The 16,953-nt window shown below is 42.0% G+C and overlaps 1 long non-coding RNA gene across 1 annotated transcript; it reads right to left on the bottom strand.

The window, feature by feature from the left end:
• Nucleotides 1-2: 2 nt before the first annotated feature.
• On the bottom strand, nt 3-16,743 carry LOC113891218. Its single transcript, XR_003510699.1, has 3 exons — nt 16,215-16,743; nt 3,110-3,262; nt 3-42 (listed from the first exon to the last, which is right to left on the bottom strand). It is a non-coding gene; the product is annotated as an uncharacterized LOC113891218 (long non-coding RNA).
• Nucleotides 16,744-16,953: the final 210 nt, after the last annotated feature.

A 16,953-nucleotide genomic window follows, 5' to 3' on the forward strand; every position in this document is an offset into this window, starting at 1 on the left:
CCCTGGTTGGGGAACTAAGATCCCACGTGTTGTGCAGTGTGGCTAAAAAGGAAAAAAAAAAAAAATGGTTATTGCAATAGAGGTCATGCAACAGGACAGATTAACTGTGTTCAACTTCAAATCTATTAAATATAGCAGAGCAAGGAGGTCAGTGGATGGAAAATTGCTAAGAGGAGACATAAAGTATAGGGAGAATTTTTGCTTAACTGGCCTAACAGGATTTGTGCAAAAGGCAGGCTACAGATTTAGACATCAATGGTAGAGAATAAGGAACCTAATCAGATATCAAGGACTGAGGGATGACTTATCAGTATTCTTTGCTAAGACTGACTTAGGGTCCAATGATAAAGCTAGTAGAAAAGAGAGCTCAGGGAAGTCTGTCTATGGTCTGGTCAAGAAGAGTTGGTCAGGAGTTGTGGAGCTGGGGAGCCTCTATTGAGGTTCTTTTGTCCTTCCAACACTGAAAATGAACGCCTAGGCCCACCTTGATCTGTCAAAAAAGCTGGGCTCTACTTCACCAAGATAGAGTTCAGCCTGAGAAGCTGAGACCTTAATCTGTAAGAAATCTGAACTAAGTAATCAAGCACTCAGAATTCCAGGCAAGGTGAAATTCACTTCCCACCTGTATCTCCCAAGGAAAGCCATTAACATGAAGAAAATCCAAATCTCTAAAGGAAGTCAATGTCTAAAGAGAAATGATATGGAATCGGAGACTCAGGTTGATGGAGCAGCCTGGAGGGAGGAATGTCATTGGTTTGCCATCACTAGCTTTTATCATGCAGTGTATCAGAAACAGAAATGCGAAAGTCAACAATGGACCCAGAGTATGCAGCACCTAGCAGGATACTCGGCACAGTCTAGTTGCTTAACTAGTATTTATTGAATTAATAAACTCAGAAGTCTCTTTCTAGCTCTGAAATGTTACTCTATTAAGATGAAGGAGCTGACATATACCACAACATTGGTGAATCTCAAAAACATTATGCTAAGTGAAATAAGCCAGTCATGAGAGGACAAGTACCATATGATTCCATTTATATGTGGTACCTAGAATAGGTAAATTCATAAAGACAGAAATAGAATAGAATTACCACAGGCTGGAGAAAAAAAAAACAGGAAGTTGTTGCTTAATGGGTACAGAGTTTCAGTTTGGGATGATGGAAAATTTCTGGAGATCTATGATGGTGATTATTGTACAACACTGTGAATGCACATGAGCTGCACACTCAAAATGGTTAAAATCATTTTATGATATGTATATTTCACCACAAATTCTTTTAATTTTTAAAGGATGTTGGTAGCATTTGCTTTAAATGGGATTTTAAAAGATAAAGGTTTTTAAAATATCAGTTTGCTGTGTTTCAGGGCAACATAAATCAATGATATAATGTTCCTATATCAGGATTAGAAAAAGGAATAATCATAACCCAATTTTACTTCCAATCAGAGAGGTTTTAATGGTATTTAGTCCCCAGAGTCCTAATGAGGGCAGTCTCACACAGGCTCCATGATTGTCTTCAAGCCAAGCCAGGTCTCTTTTGCTTGTGGCTAAGATCTGATTGGGCTTCCCAGGTGGAACAGTGGTAAAGAACCTGCCTGCCATTGCAGGAGATAAGAGAAGATCCCTGGAGAACAGCATGGCAATCCACTCCAGTATTCTTGCCTAGAGAATCCCACGGACAGAGGAGCCATACTTTGACCACCTGATGTGAAGAACTGACTCACTGGAAAAGACCCTGAAGCTGGGAAAGATTGACGGCAGGAGGAGAAGGGGATGACAAACGATGATATGGTTGGATGGCATCACTGACTCGATGGACATGAGTTTGAGCAAGCTCCAGGAGTTTGTGATGGACAGGGAAGCCTGGGATGCTGCAGTCCATGGGTTGCAAAGATTTGAACACGACTGAGTGACTGAATTGACTAACTGAACTAAAGATCTGATTGGCTGGCAAGAGGAAGCCATATCAACCTGCCTGTCTTTCAGTTCAAAGGCAAATGAGTATTTGATGCCAGAGTCATAGGACCAGTCAGTACTTTCTCCACTGGCTTGGTCTGAAGAGTAAATGAGAATAAATTCTGGTTATACTATTCCCACTGGCCTCTCACAGCTATGCAACCTTTATATGAAATTCCTTCATTATCAAAAATAAGTCCAGCCCCTATGTGCATGAACCTTGAGAACAGGGATAACTTATAGAGGGCCATGCTTATGAAAAAAAAACAAGATTAATTTGAAAAGAAAAAAAGGTGTTATTCAAATAGAGACTATACTTAGCCTTCCTTTGGTGTTCTTAGGAGCTTCTGGCTTTACCCACCCATTTGAAATCCTGCCTGCTCTCCTCATTGGTATCTTCTACATCTTAGGGAGGCTGTGCTACTTCCTTCTTTAGTTGGGTTCTAGGTACGAATATTTTTTCCTCTGGTGGGAAAGGAGGAATCACAAAGGAAGAGACGGAATTCCCTGGGAGTTCACTGGTCAGGACTATGTTTTCACTGCCTAGAGTGCAGGTTCAATCCCTGGTCAGGAAACTAAAATTCCATAAGCTGCATGGTATTACCAAAAACAAAATAAAACATTAAAATAAAATAGAGGAAGACATTTAGCCCCTACCCTTAGGGGACTTTCGGTATAAGGACTGAACAGGCTTTGTTCTGATATAAAATAACGTGCCCAGCACCTATATGCGTGGGTAAAATCAAGAATGTGCACCTGTGTAATATGTGGACACTGGTATGTGACATATGATAAAGGAAGGAAGCAATAGCCTACAAAGACTTCTGGCAATCGTGACTCAGAAAGGCTGAGCAATGGGCCAATGCTGAGGCCCCTTCCATGGAGGGCTGGTAGAGGTCAAACAGGAGATGGCTGGGGAAGAGATGGAGGAAGTCACCTAGTCCCTAAGAATGAGGCTGGGCAAAGGTGAAGACCAGACAGGTTATACCAGGGGAAAGTAGAACTAGTGGTTAATACTGGGAATTAACACTATGAACTCTTATTTCTTGAGTCTTTGCCTTCACCCACAGAAGGTGTAGTAGCACCTGGTTATTAACAATTACCAAATAGTTGCTTATTTGACCTATCTTCCTGGGTACCAAAATTACTTACCCCTTTCATGTGGCCACATGACACAGATAATCCCACTAAGAGCTCCACAGTGCACCAAACCCTGGCTTCAGATTCAATCCTGATTCTGCGTCATCAGCTGATTATCGTAAGTGATCTAAGGCAATCACTCAATCTGAGTTCCAAATGCTTCTTCTGTCAAAAAAGTATAGTAATACAACTTATTTCGCAGGGCAGTGAGAATTAAATAGGATAATATAATGGTTATGAGTCTACCACTTGTTGAGTGCTTATTAAATGTGTTAAACATTATGCTAAATTGGTTTGTTTAATCCTTACCATGTCACAAGGTAGACATTAGTATTATCCCCATTTTACAGATGAGGAAAACTGATTTCCTCTGAGGAAATCTCAGAAAGATTAAGTAAAGGAGCTGAGATCATGTACATAGAATAGGCATTCAATAAATATCAGTTGTGATTATAATCATCAACAAATGACCAAGATTCCACCAAGGGACCATATTACGGATCAGAGGTATCTGGATTAGCTCCATCAGGAAGCTAATTCACTTCAATTCACTCAGTCATGTCTGACTCTTTGCAACCCCATGGAATGTAGCACACCAGGCTTCCCTGTCCATCACCAACTTCCAGAGATTGCTCAAACTCATGTCCATCAAGTTGGTGATGTCATCCAACCATTTCATCCTCTGCTGTCCCCTTCTCCTCCTGCCCTCAACCTTTCCCAGCATCAGGGTCTTTTCCAATGAGTCAGTTCTTCACATCAGGTGGCCAAAGTTTTGGAGTTTCAGGCTCAGCATCAGTCCTTCCAATGAATATTCAGGATTGATTTCCTTTAGGATTGACTGGTTTGATCTCCTTGCAGTCCAAGGGACTCTCAAGAGTCTTCTCCAACACCACGGTTCAAAAGCATCAATTCTATCCCACTGCTGGGCATACACACCAAGGAAACCAGAATTGAAAGAGACACATGTACCCCAATGTTCATCGCAGCACTGTTTATAATAGCCAGGACATGGAAGCAACCTAGATGTCCATCAGCAGATGAATGGATAAGAAAGTTGTGGTACATATACACAATGGAGTATTAGTCAGCCATTAAAAAGAATACATTTGAATCAGTTCTAATGAGGTGGATGAAACTGGAGCCTATTATACGGAGTGAAGTAAGCCAGAAAGAAAAACACCAATACAATATACTAACACATATATATGGAATTTAGAAAGCTGGTAACAGTAACCCTGTATGCGAGACAGCAAAAGAGACACAGATGTATAGAACAGTCTTTTGGACTCTGTTGGGGAGGGAGAGGGTGGGATGATTTGGGAGAATGGCATTGAAACATGTATAACATCATATATGAAACGAATCGCCAGTCCAGGTTCAATGCATGATACTGGATGCTTGGGGCTGGTGCACTGGGACAACCCAGAGGGATGGTACGGGGAGGGTGGAGAGAGGGGGGTTCAGGATGGGGAACACATGTAAACCTGTGGCAGATTCATGTTGATGTATGACAAAACCAATACAATATTGTAAAGTAATTAACCTCCAATTAAAATAAATAAATTTATATTTTTTAAAAAAAGCATCAATTCTTCGGTGCTCAGCTTTCTTTATGGTCCAACTCTCACATCCATACATGACTACAGGAAAAACCATAGCTTAGACTAGATGAACTTTTGTTGGCAAAGTAGCGTCTCTGCTTTTTAATATGCTCTCTAGGTTGGTCATAGCTTTTCTTCTAAGGAAAGTGAAAGTGAAAGTGAAGTCGCTCAGTCGTGTCTGACTCTTTGTGACCCCGTGGACTGTAGCCTACCAGGCTCCTCTGTCCATGGGATTTTCCAGGCAATAGTACTGGAGTGGATTGCCATTTCCTTCTCCAGGGGATCTTCCCAACCCAGGGACTGAACCCAAGTCTCCGGCATTGTAGACAGACGCTTTACCGTCTGAGCCACCAGGGAACTCCTTTCTTCTAAGGAGCAAACAACTTTTAATTTCATGGCTGCAGTCACCATCTGCAGTGATTTTGGGGCCCAAGAAAATAAAGTCTGTCATTGTTTCCATTGTTTCCCTATCTATTTGACATGAAGTGATGGGACCAGGTGGTGACTGCAGCCATGAAATTAAAAGATGCTTACTCCTTGGAAGAAAAGTTATGACCAACCTAGATAGCATATTGAAAAGCAGAGACATTACTTTGCCAACAGAACTCTGTCTAGTCAAGGCTATGGTTTTTCCAGTGGTCATGTATGGATGTGAGTTGGACTGTGCAGAAAGCTGAGCACCGAAGAATTGATGCTTTTGAACTGTGGTGTTGGAGAAGACTCCTGAGAGTCCCTTGGACTGCAAGGAGATCCAACCAGTCCATTCTAAAGGAGATCAGCCCTGGGTGTTCTTTGGAGGGAATGATGCTAAAGCTGAAACTCCAGTACTTTGGCCACCTCATGTGAAGAGTGGACTCACTGGAAAAGACTTTGATGCTGGGAGGGATTGGGGGCAGGAGGAGAAGGAGACGACAGAGGATGAGATGGCTGGATGGCATCACTGACTCGATGGACGTGAGTTTGAGTGAACTCTGGGAGTTGGTGATGGACAGGGAGGCCTGGCATCCTGTGATTCATGGGGTCACAAAGAGTCAGACACGACTGAGCGACTGAACTGAACTGATGGGACCGGATGCCATGATCTTAGTTTTCTGAATGCTGAGTTTTACGCCAGCTTTTTCAGTTCTGGACTGGGTTGCCATTTCCTTCTCCAGGGTATCTTCCGAACCCAGGGATCAAACCCATGTCTCCTGCATCGCAGGCAGATTCTTTACCTACCGAGCTATCAGGGAAGCCCCCTGTTGCCCTCTTCATTGCAAACCCCTTCCACTGCCTAACATCTCCTTCCCATCCTCCGCCCAGGGCTTTTCCTACTTCAAATGGTCTCCTTATTTTCCTGTTCCAACTACCCTATCTATGTCAACTACCTCTAAGTCTCTCTGCAGAATCCCAGAGCCACATAGCCCAACACTTACAGGACATCACCACCTGAAAAACACCACCATTATCTCAATCTCAATAATCCATCCCTCCTTCACCTTCCTGGCTATCTCCCTCAGTTAATGGCACCATTCAGTGACCATCAGTGGGAAACTCTCCACTCCTAATAAATGAAAAAAGCCTTTTGATTTTACCCTCTAAATGTTTCCCTTCCATCCTCACTGGCCTCAGAAAGTCTAACAGCAAGCTCCCAAGCTCTGTTCCTGCCACTGCTATTATTCCTGACTTGTCCTCCTCTGTTTCCCCTAACTCTTCATGGACAAATGGCTGCAACAGAGTTTTTCCACTGAAACCTCTATGTGCTCTTAAAGAGCTGCATGCATTCCGTCCCTACACAGTCCATGGGTTTATTTAGGGTGTGAGCCTCTTTTAGCCAAGACATGTGTAATTAATAAAAAGTAATCATTTAGGACCAAGTTTTGATAAATGCCCATTTTCAGGCAAGAAGATCCCAAATAATGAGAGTGAGCCATAAGAATCATGACAAACACAGCAGGAAACACAGAACTTTTCTCTAAATACAGAGTAACTAGCAGGAAACCCAGAACTTTGTTCTAAATTCAGGTAACTAGCAGGAAACCCAGAACTTTGCTCTAAATACAGGGTCAGTTCAGTTTAGTTCAGTCGCTCAGTCACGTCTGACTCTTTGTGACCCCATGAACCGCAGCACGCCAGGCCTCCCCGTCCATCACCAACTCCCGGAGTCCACCCAAACCCATGTCCATTGAGTCAGTGATGCCATCCAACCATCTCATCCTCTCATCCCTTCTCCTCCTGCCCTCAATCTTTCCCAGCATCAGGCTCTTTTCAAATGAGTCTGCCCTTTGCATCAGGTGGCCAAAGTATTGGAGTTTCAGCTTCAACATCAATCCTTTCGATTAACACCCAGGACTGATCTCCTTTAGGATGGACTGGTTGGATCTCCTTGCAGTCCAAGGGACTCTCAAGAGTCTTCTCCAACACCACAGTTCAAAAGCATCAATTCTTCTGTGCTCAGCTTTCTTTATAGTCCAAATCTCACATCCACACATGACCACTGGAAAAACCCATAGTCTTAACTAGACGGACTTCTGTTGGCAAATTAATGTCTCTGCTTTTCAATATGCTAAGATGGTCATAACTTCCTTCCAAGGAGTAAGCGTCTTTTAATTTCATGGCTTCAATCACCATCTACAGTGATTTTGGAGCCCAGAAAAATAAAGTCAGCCACTGTTTCCACTGTTTCCCCATCTATTTGCCATGAAGTGATGGGACCAGATGCCATGATCTTAGTTTTCTGAATGTTGAGCTTTAAACCAACTTTTTCACTCTCCACTTTCACTTTCATCATGAGGCTCCTTAGTTCTTCACTTTCTGCCATAAGGGTGGTGTCATCTGCATATCTGAGGTTATTGATATTTCTCCTGGTAATCTTGATTCCAGCTTGTGCTTCTTCCAGCCCAGAGTTTCTCATGATGTACTCTGAATATAAGTTAAATAAGCAAGGTGACAATATACAGCCTTACTGTACTCCTTTTCCTATTTGGAACCAGTCTGTTGTTCCATGTCCAGTTCTAACTGTTGCTTCCTGACCTGCATACAGGTTTCTCAAGAGCCAGGTCAGGTGGTCTGGTATTCCCATCTCTTTCAGAATTTTCCACAGTTTATTGTGATCCACACAGTCAAAGGCTTTGGCATAGTCAATAAAGCAGAAATAGATGTTTTTCTGGAACTCTCTTGCTTTTTCGATGATCCAGCAGATGTTGGCAATTTGATCTCTGGTTCCTCTGCCTTTTCTAAAACCAGCTTGAACATCAGGAAGTTCACGGTTCATGTATTGCTGAAGCCTGGCTTGGAGAATTTTGAGCATTACTTTCCTAGCGTGTGAGATGAGTGCAATTGTGCAGCAGTTTGAGCATTCTTTGGCATTGCCTTTCTTTGGGATTGGAATGAAAACTGACCTTTTCCAGTCCTGTGGCCACTGCTGAGTTTTTCAAATTTGCTGGCATATTGAGTGCAGCACTTTCACAGCATCATCTTTTAGGATTTGAAATAGCTCAACTGGAATTTCATCACCTCCACTAGCTTTGTTCGTAGTGATGCTTTCTAAGGCCCACTTGACTTCACATTCTAGGATGTCTGGCTCTAAGTGAGTGATCACACCATCGTGATTATCTGGGTCATGAAGATCTTTTTTGTACAGTTCTTCTGTGTATTCTTGCCACTTCTTCTTAATATCTTCTGCTTCTGTTAGGTCCATATCATTTCTGTCCTTTATTGAGCCCATCTTTGTATAACATGTTCCCTTGGTATCTCTAATTTTCTTGAAGATATCTCTAGTCTTTCGCATTCTATTGTTTTCCTCTATTTCTTTGCATTGATCAGGGTAACCAGCAGGAAACACAGAACTTTGCTCTAAATACAGGGTAACTAGCAGGAAACACATAACTTTGCTCTAAATACACAGTAACTATCTCCTGGAAGAGATCTAGCCTCAATGAAGAATACTGGGTAAGGCTGGGTTTCATGTACTTTTAAGGTCTTTCATATCAGTGCATTTAAAGGCTTTTACCCTAAATTACATGGTGCCTGCTGGCTTAGTAGGCAAAGACACATTAGATATCTACATTTGACTGAGGACATAGGTCCCACTTTGTATTTGGAGCTGTGCAGGCTTGCCATAGTTTGCGCTGCCTTTGGGGCACATCTCTCTATTGGGGCACATCATTCTAGAGTGAGGGAACCAGGAAAAAGGTGGATGAATAGTGCTTGTTTCTTGGAAAAACAGAAGCCCAATAGCAGAATGTAAAAGGGACAGTCTGATGAACTGGACTCTGGTTAATTAAGCATAACATTGTTTTTGTTTCAATCTTTTTCACTGGGAAGTGAGCACAAGTTCACTTCTTTTGGCTCTGAAAATGCAATAGACCTCATTGTTTATTTGATCATCCAGGTGTTTGCAATAAATACACCAGGGTCATTATTTTGCCACCAGCTTTCCTCATTCAGGAGTATGGGAGGAAACAGAGTGGGAGTAAGGGACTAAAGAGAATGTGTACTGACCCAAGGATGTACCCTGGAAGTTGGGAGTTTTTTTTTCTTTTTAACTCAATCCCTGTTGTTGGTGTTCAGTTGCCAAGTCTTGTCTGACTCTCTGCAAACCCATGAACTGCAGCATGCCAGGCTTCCCTGTCCCTCACCATCTCAGAGTTTGCCCAAGTTTATGTCCATTAAATTGGTGATCCTCACATTGGATTATTTCCCTATGATTGTCTCTTTTTCCAAGAAGTAAAGCTCAACAAAGTATTTTCCATTATTTGAGGGTTCCAATTTTGGCCGATGGAGGCTTTACTGTCCCTTCTAGGGATAATTCAAGGTCTTGAACTTGGATTCAGGAAAACAACTGTACAATTACCAGATGGGGGAAACCTGGCTTGGTGGAATCCTCAGAGAGCCTGGGGGTTTCAGCTGTCAATGAGCCCAGCATGAGTCAATGGTATGACACTACTGCCAAAAAATGAATATGACCCTCAACTGCATAAGCTGGATGAGGGCACTTATGGTCATGCTCTGCTCTGTGCTTGTTAACATACACAAGTTCTACATTCACTTCTGGGAGCTGCCCTTGAAGAATACAAAGCAAAGCACATTCGTGAGATAGCAACCAGAAGGGTGAGGGGAGTTAGAACCATATTCTGAGAGCTTGAAGGGACCGGGGTACTTAGTTAGGATAAGGAAAAACCTAGCAGAAGCAGTTTATTAATCTTTAAGTAATTAATGAATTTGTCTCTCAGCGGGAAATAAGCTTGCTCTCTGGAGCAAGACGGTAAACCAAGGCTGGTACATGAAAAACATAAGCAGAGGGTTTGAGCTCACTATGAGACAGAATTCAAACAATCTAATCTTCCCAACATGGAATAGGCTGCCTTAGAGACAGGGAGTGATCCAATTATAGGCTGGAGGACTATTTTGTAGAGATGAAAACACCAGATTTGGATAATTTAAGGTTATCTAGAGTTACTAAGGAGAAGGCAATGGCAGCCCACTCCAGTACTCTCGCCTGGCAAATCCCATGGACCGAGGAGCCTGGTAGGCTGCAGTCCATTGGGTCGCTAAGAGTCGGACACGACTGAGCGACTTCACTTTTACTTTTCACTTTCATGCATTGGAGAAGGAAATGGCAACCCACTCCAGTGTTCTTGCCTGGAGAATCCCAGGGACAGCGGAGCCTGGTGGGCTGCCGTCTATGGGGTTGCACAGAGTTGGACACTACTGAAGGGACTAAGCAGAGTTACTAAAGGGCTTCCCACGTGACTCTAGTTGTAAAGAATCCACCTGCCAAGGCAGGAGACATAAAAAACTCGGGTTCTATCCCTGAGTTGAGTCAGGAAGATCCCTTGAAGGAGGGCATGGCAACCCACTCCAGTATTCTTGCCTGGAGAATCCCATGGACAGAGGAGCCTGGCTCGTTACAGTCCATAGGGTCACAAAGAGATGGACATGACTGAAGTGACTTAGCACATGCACAGAGCTACTAAAAGTACCTTTGACTTTCAACCCTGACATTCTTTTTGCCCTGATTCAATGTTAAGTGGTAACATTCACCATCAAACCCTGAAAATTGCATAACAGAACTGAAATACAACTATGAGATAAAAGATACACCTGAATTGGAATAATCTATTCCATTTCTCGCAGAAGGCAATGGCAACCCACTCCAGTATTCTTGCCTGGAAAATCCCATGGACTGAGGAGCCTTGTGGGCTGCAGTCCATGGTGTCACTAAGAGTCGGACACGACTGAGCGACTTCACTTTCACTTTTCACTTTCATGCATTGGAGAAGGAAATGGCAACCCACTCCAGTGTTCTTGCCTGGAGAATCCCAGGGATGGGGGAGCCTGGTGGGCTGTTGTCTATGGGGTCGCACAGAGTCGGACATGACTGAAGTGACTTAGCAGCAGCAGCAGCAGCATTCCATTTCTGCTAGCTGCTGACAACAGTCTACCTGAAACGGACCAAAAGGTCCCATCTCAGAGCTTCTCTCTAATATATGGGCTTCAAAAACCAATCTTAAAAGCCAAATAGGAAATATTTGCACCTTCTCTTCCGCTAGGGATAGCACTTTCTCAATTATAAACAGCCCCCTGAAACATCACCATCTGACTTAAGGCTGCCACCAGTTTGCTCATTTCTGAAATGGGAAAGATGTTGGAGGGTATCAAGTGATACCTTAGAGAAGTGTTTTATGCCCAACATACACCAGTACAGCATGATGATGGGTGACAGAGCCTAAGACACCAGCAAGGTATGAGGCAAAGTTGGGAGCATAGGGAAACTGACTATAGATCCAAGACTCTCAGGTCCAAACCCAAGTGGTTATTTCCTAAGCAACAGAAAATGCATCCTGGGAATTTATAGTCAAATCAGGTTCCTGCTCATCTACATTAAGGCAATAATAATTTCATGAATCCTGTTTCTCAAGGAAACTTAATTCAGGAAGTCCGTAACCAGCGTTTTAAATCTTTGCCTGAGTCAGTCTTCTCCAAGGTTGGACATATTATGTCTCATTCACCTTTGTAACCTGTCACTAGTCCACCCAGATCTCAATACCTATCTTTATGACTGAAACTTAACCTGTCCACACCATGGATGTTTGTTTCCAAGCTGAAATGAAGTTTCAGAAACTTAACAGCTCATCGAAGTTATGTGACTTGGCACATAAATATTCAAAGGGGAACATCAGCAGCTGTGAATAGCTGTGGAAGGTAATGAAGCCCTTGACTTTCCCATGACTCTTGATGAAGTCCACTATGGATTTCACTTCAACTTCAGAGTTGGCACTGGGTCCATGGTATGAGTCGGAGCCAAGAATTGTTGCTGGCTCCAGGTTCTCACAGGATGTGGAAGAAGCCAAGTGAGAACAGTGAGCTTTAAGAGGACAGTGTATGGAGGCAGTTACCATGTATCACTCAGTTCCTCCTCTGGAAATCAGAGCAAGATTGTCATGGTATTAAATTGAGATACTACCTAAAGGCATAGTCAGAAAACCTAACTTAGGAGAGTCTGGACACATCTCTCCTCTTTAAAAACATGGTTCCTCTATATGGCAGAAAGAGCAAGTTAAATCATCTCCCCTCTGTGGGAGTTGTTGGAAGAAAAGCTAGATTTAACATTATAGATGGAATTCCTGCATCGGGTGGGGGTTGAGCAAGCTCATTTTCTGGGATTTCTTCCAATTCTTAGAGCCCAAGAGTAGAAGATTCTATGCATCTGTACTTCTAAGTCACAAACCCACACATGCAAAGAACCTCTGAAACCCTTTCTGTGGTAAGGAAATCACAGCCACCATCGACAACAAGGCTACCTTCGGCCTCATTTCCTCAGCTATGGGAGTTACTTATGACCACTGAAGTGGGCCCACTGTGGCCTGGCCAAGGCTAGAGAAACTCTGAGGGGACAGGTAGAGGCTGGGACTCCCCAGGGTCTCTAAACAATATGGACAAAGTATATATGCAACCTATCATCTCATTTTGAGAATATTTAATAAGAACAACATCCCAGGAAAAAGTCTGACTTTGAATTGCTAGACATTGTTCAACATTTTGGATCTGATGCTTTGATATTTTTCTTTCCGACACTAAAAAAAAAAAGAAAAGAAAAGAAAAAATTGGTAAAAGTAATGAATGAAGTTGCCACTCGTCCATATCCTGTCACAGCTCCTTAGGGTATCCTTTCTTGGTTCAATGATTCTCATTAATTCAATGTGTCTTACAAGTATTTATTGATTGCTTTCTATGTGCCAGACACTGTGTCAGGTGTTAGGAACACTATTTCTAACTGCACTATTACATCTAATGAGGAAAAACCAAGCTCAGCTTAACTGATTAGAGAAACATAAGGGGTTTTAACTGGTGCCTGAAAGCAAAAAGAAGCCCCCCTTCAACCAGCCTTTCGGCATTAAACTCTCAAAAATCAGAGCTACAAGTCAACAAAGGCAGAGCAGGAAGTGAGTATTTTCTCTTTGAATCTATTTTGATTTGTACTTCATTTTAGTTTTCCTTCTCGAAGCATCCATAGATGATGTAGTGCGTCTCCTCTTTTAGATCCCAACCCCCTCTAGTGGTTGGTTCAGGGCTGCCTGAGCCTTCCTGCCAGCATACAAAGTCTTTGCTCTAGAAGCTCAGAAGCTGAGCTGGGATACAGCTTATGTGAAAACCAAGATGTGAGACAAAACTATATTAAATGCTCCTCAAACTCAGTGACAGCACTGTGAGCCTGTGAACGGAACTTAGTGAAGTGGATTTTTTTTTTTTTTTTTCAGATAGATTTTTAAATAGCTGCAATCCTGAATGGGCTAAGCAAGCTGACAGCAATGCAGAGCCATGCAAATAGCTAGCTGGCCAGACAACATCTGACTATCCCCGGGGGCAAGCTCCTGTGCTCTGCTCAACCTCCAAACCCGAGTCTCAGTTCTGGTTTGAATCAGCACCAACACTGAGGTTTCCAGATACCTTCGACTGGGTCTTCCCCTACGTACAATTCTTTAAAATCCAATGGAAAGACAATACAGAAAAAAAAAAAAAAAAGATGACTGTTCAGTCTGATGAGAAAGTTCCTTTAGAATTCTGTTTATTGCTCTCGTTTCCTCCCTGGAAGGCCCCTTTGGAACTGCACTCATGCCCTCCCTTGCCCACAGAGAGACCAGTAGTCTTCACACAGGGTTCTGCTTGGAGCTTCTCAGCCATGGCTGTCTCACCGATGCAAGAAGTAAATAATCTCTCCATCTCCTCAAATGAATACCTGCCTCTAACCATGTTCCGCAGAACTATAGTCCGGCCAAATGTTAACAATACAGTAACAAAAAACAAGAGCAACAGAAAACAAAAATTTAAAAAAAAAAAAGTGGGGAGAGAACAAGGGTTTTGTGGTCGAACATTTTGGGAAAATATAGGGTTAAATTGGCTAATTTACTTCAGAACTCCTAAAGGTGTTTTTTTTTTAATGCTTTAAAGTTTTTAATGAAGTGCCAATGAGGGATACTGGGGACTGTACTTCTCAAACTTGATTGTGGGAGCCTTTATTCTCATGAGATGAGTACTAGTATTTGTACAAGTTCCTTTTGAACACGCATTGAAAAACACTATGATAGTTGGCTCTCTCCAAAAATAAACCTGAAGCTCTGATTCATTTTTAATATACGTGGGTCACAGTTGCCATAATGGTGTTCTATAATGAGATTTTATAAGAAAAACTACAAAACTCCTTTTTGTGATATTACAGAGGATTTCTACAGGTTTTAAGTAAAATGCCAGATGCATTGTACTGCCTACGTAAATCCTTACAGCAATCTAATTGTCAGCAGGTAACATCCGCCTCCTCTTTTCTATCAATCTTACCACAAAAAAGCAGAGACAATTGGAACAAATCTCCTAGGTGACTCACAGTGAACACTGAACTCTAATAGCCCAGCCTAACAGCTGAAATGGGCTCTGATTCAGGCAATACGGAAAGATATCATGTGCTGGGAAAAGAAATGATTATAAATATCACTATATGCCTCAATTCTGGCCACATCTAAGAGATAAGGCATTCTGTTTAGGGTAAATCAGAAATAGAAAGATTACTTTTATTTTGTTTTGAAGTTCCTACACATCTCCTTAGATTCTTGTTGAAGAGAAAAAGTCAAGCTTACTTTGAGAGAACACATAGCCATTGGGGTTGGTGACCCGAAACAGGAAGATATCCATCATACCCAATCAAAGTGATGAATGGATCATTTCCCTAATCAGAGGCAATCTGAGCAGAGACAACAACATATATGTCAATCTCATACTCCCCTTTCACCAGGGAACAGAGAAGAGACTATTAAGGCAATGTGTTTTTTCCAAACATGAACTATCACTAAAGGTCAATTAGAGTCTTCCAGGACTACAGCCCATCTCCAGTTAATGTGCCGAAGTCGATACTTCTCCTTCCAGTCAGAATAATTTACTTATATTAAATAAAAATCAGGTATCACTTATCCATTCTCTCTTAAAAGCAGAATTCTTCCAATTAATTTTGGTGAGACATTTTGCAATGCTGGGGAATGGTGTATGCAACTTATAGGGATCTGTGAACCAAAGAAATTTTTTCAGTTTCCTAGTTTCCTTAATCACCACACAGACTATAGCTTTCCCAAAGTACTCACAACCAACATCAGATTACTAAAATATGCAGACTTTTCTAAAGATCCAGAGAACCGGTTAAATTCCATTTGGGGAATTACATTTCTACTTGTGATCAATTGCAGTAGAGTTGAAGTTTCTGCTGGATTAAAATTTATTCATTTCCTGTGCTCAGCCATCCTAAGGCATTATTATTCAACTGTTAAATATCCATTTCATAATACCCTAAAGGTAACCGAATTTTAATTGAAGGGGAAAATGTATCAGCCGGTATGCACGTGGTTGCACATGCTTGAATGATCTGATGTGGATTGATTTCCTTTGCTCATGAATTAACATTCTGATTTATAGCATGTCATTTTTGAATTACTTAAGAAATACCAGAGTAGGTCACACCCAGCACGGTGTCCGGACTCCAATATCAATGAACATGTGGAAGAGAGGTATCACTACACCCTAACTTTAAATCAGATTTGGAAAATTTTCAGAACAACCCGAAAACCCTTAACAAGTTCCACTTCGGATCTGCAGGTCAAAGTAAACTCTTCTAGCTCCTATTTACATTTTCTATCTGAGCTCCTTTTGTGGATTATATACATTTCTAGTACACTGTGCCACAGCCCTCTGAACTCCAGGCAGCAAAGCAATTTTCTCTAGTCTGTTCTTAGGCTGAAATCTGACCCACCCCCTTAATCTCTTCTTCACAGAGCACACGGTGGCCAGCAGGCCAGAGGAAGACTGGGGTGCATGCTAGGGTGCTGGGTGGGGCAATATCAAATTAGGTGTGAATAGGTCTATTTCCTGCCTTATGACAAGAGAAGAGGTTGGGATGACAGTGTTAGCTGTTAGGACCACAGATATTGCTTTGACGTTAGGCGGGCCCTGACCCCAGAAAGACATAATAATCGAGGGATAGGGGGCAAAATTACCTTATTTGCAGTCCACAGCACAGTAGCTTGTGTAACTCACTGGCGGGCTTGGATCCAGGCTTGGATCCCGTGTATGTCCTCCCTCCCGTGCTGAGCTGCAAAAGGAGCGTGGAAATGGGAATGGCTTCACTGCCGCAGAACCCTTGTCTGTTCCTCTTCCTGTACTTGATGTGGTTGAGAAGAAGGAGGTGTAGACAGTGGTGCTGTAGATTAACTTTTCATTTAACGTGGGTTTTTTTTTTGGGGGTCCCCTTCCTTTAATGTAAACTTAAATTCTGGCTAACAAGAGGAACTTCCTTTGATGTTTGTAAAAAATCATTGTGGGAAACGTGATGACATGAAAATATGTTTATCATATGTTTTAAATTTTTAAAAATAGATTATCAAATAGTAAGTGCCATTTGTAAAAGGCTAGCTCATGTGTATGTATATATACAACATACAAATACAGGAGAAAAAGGGGGTCTGGAAAAGAGAGGAAGAAATAGATATACAACAAAATGTTAATGGTTAACAATCCCATAATTGTAGAATTAGTAAAATAGGGATGTTTTTCATTTTTTCTCTATTCTACATTTTTTGCAATGATTGTATTATTTTTGTAATAAAAATGCTTTCGAGTCCTTCATAAAACCAGGATGGTAAGCTCCGGAGGTGCTTTCCAGAGTTTAAATTTTATGATCTAAGTGCCTCAGTTTTATTTGGAACTGTGGCTTTGCCAATTGGATCAGTAAATGGG

The sequence above is a fragment of the Bos indicus x Bos taurus genome, chromosome 4 (assembly GCF_003369695.1).
Source record: "Bos indicus x Bos taurus breed Angus x Brahman F1 hybrid chromosome 4, Bos_hybrid_MaternalHap_v2.0, whole genome shotgun sequence".
Classification (NCBI taxonomy): domain Eukaryota; kingdom Metazoa; phylum Chordata; class Mammalia; order Artiodactyla; family Bovidae; genus Bos; species Bos indicus x Bos taurus.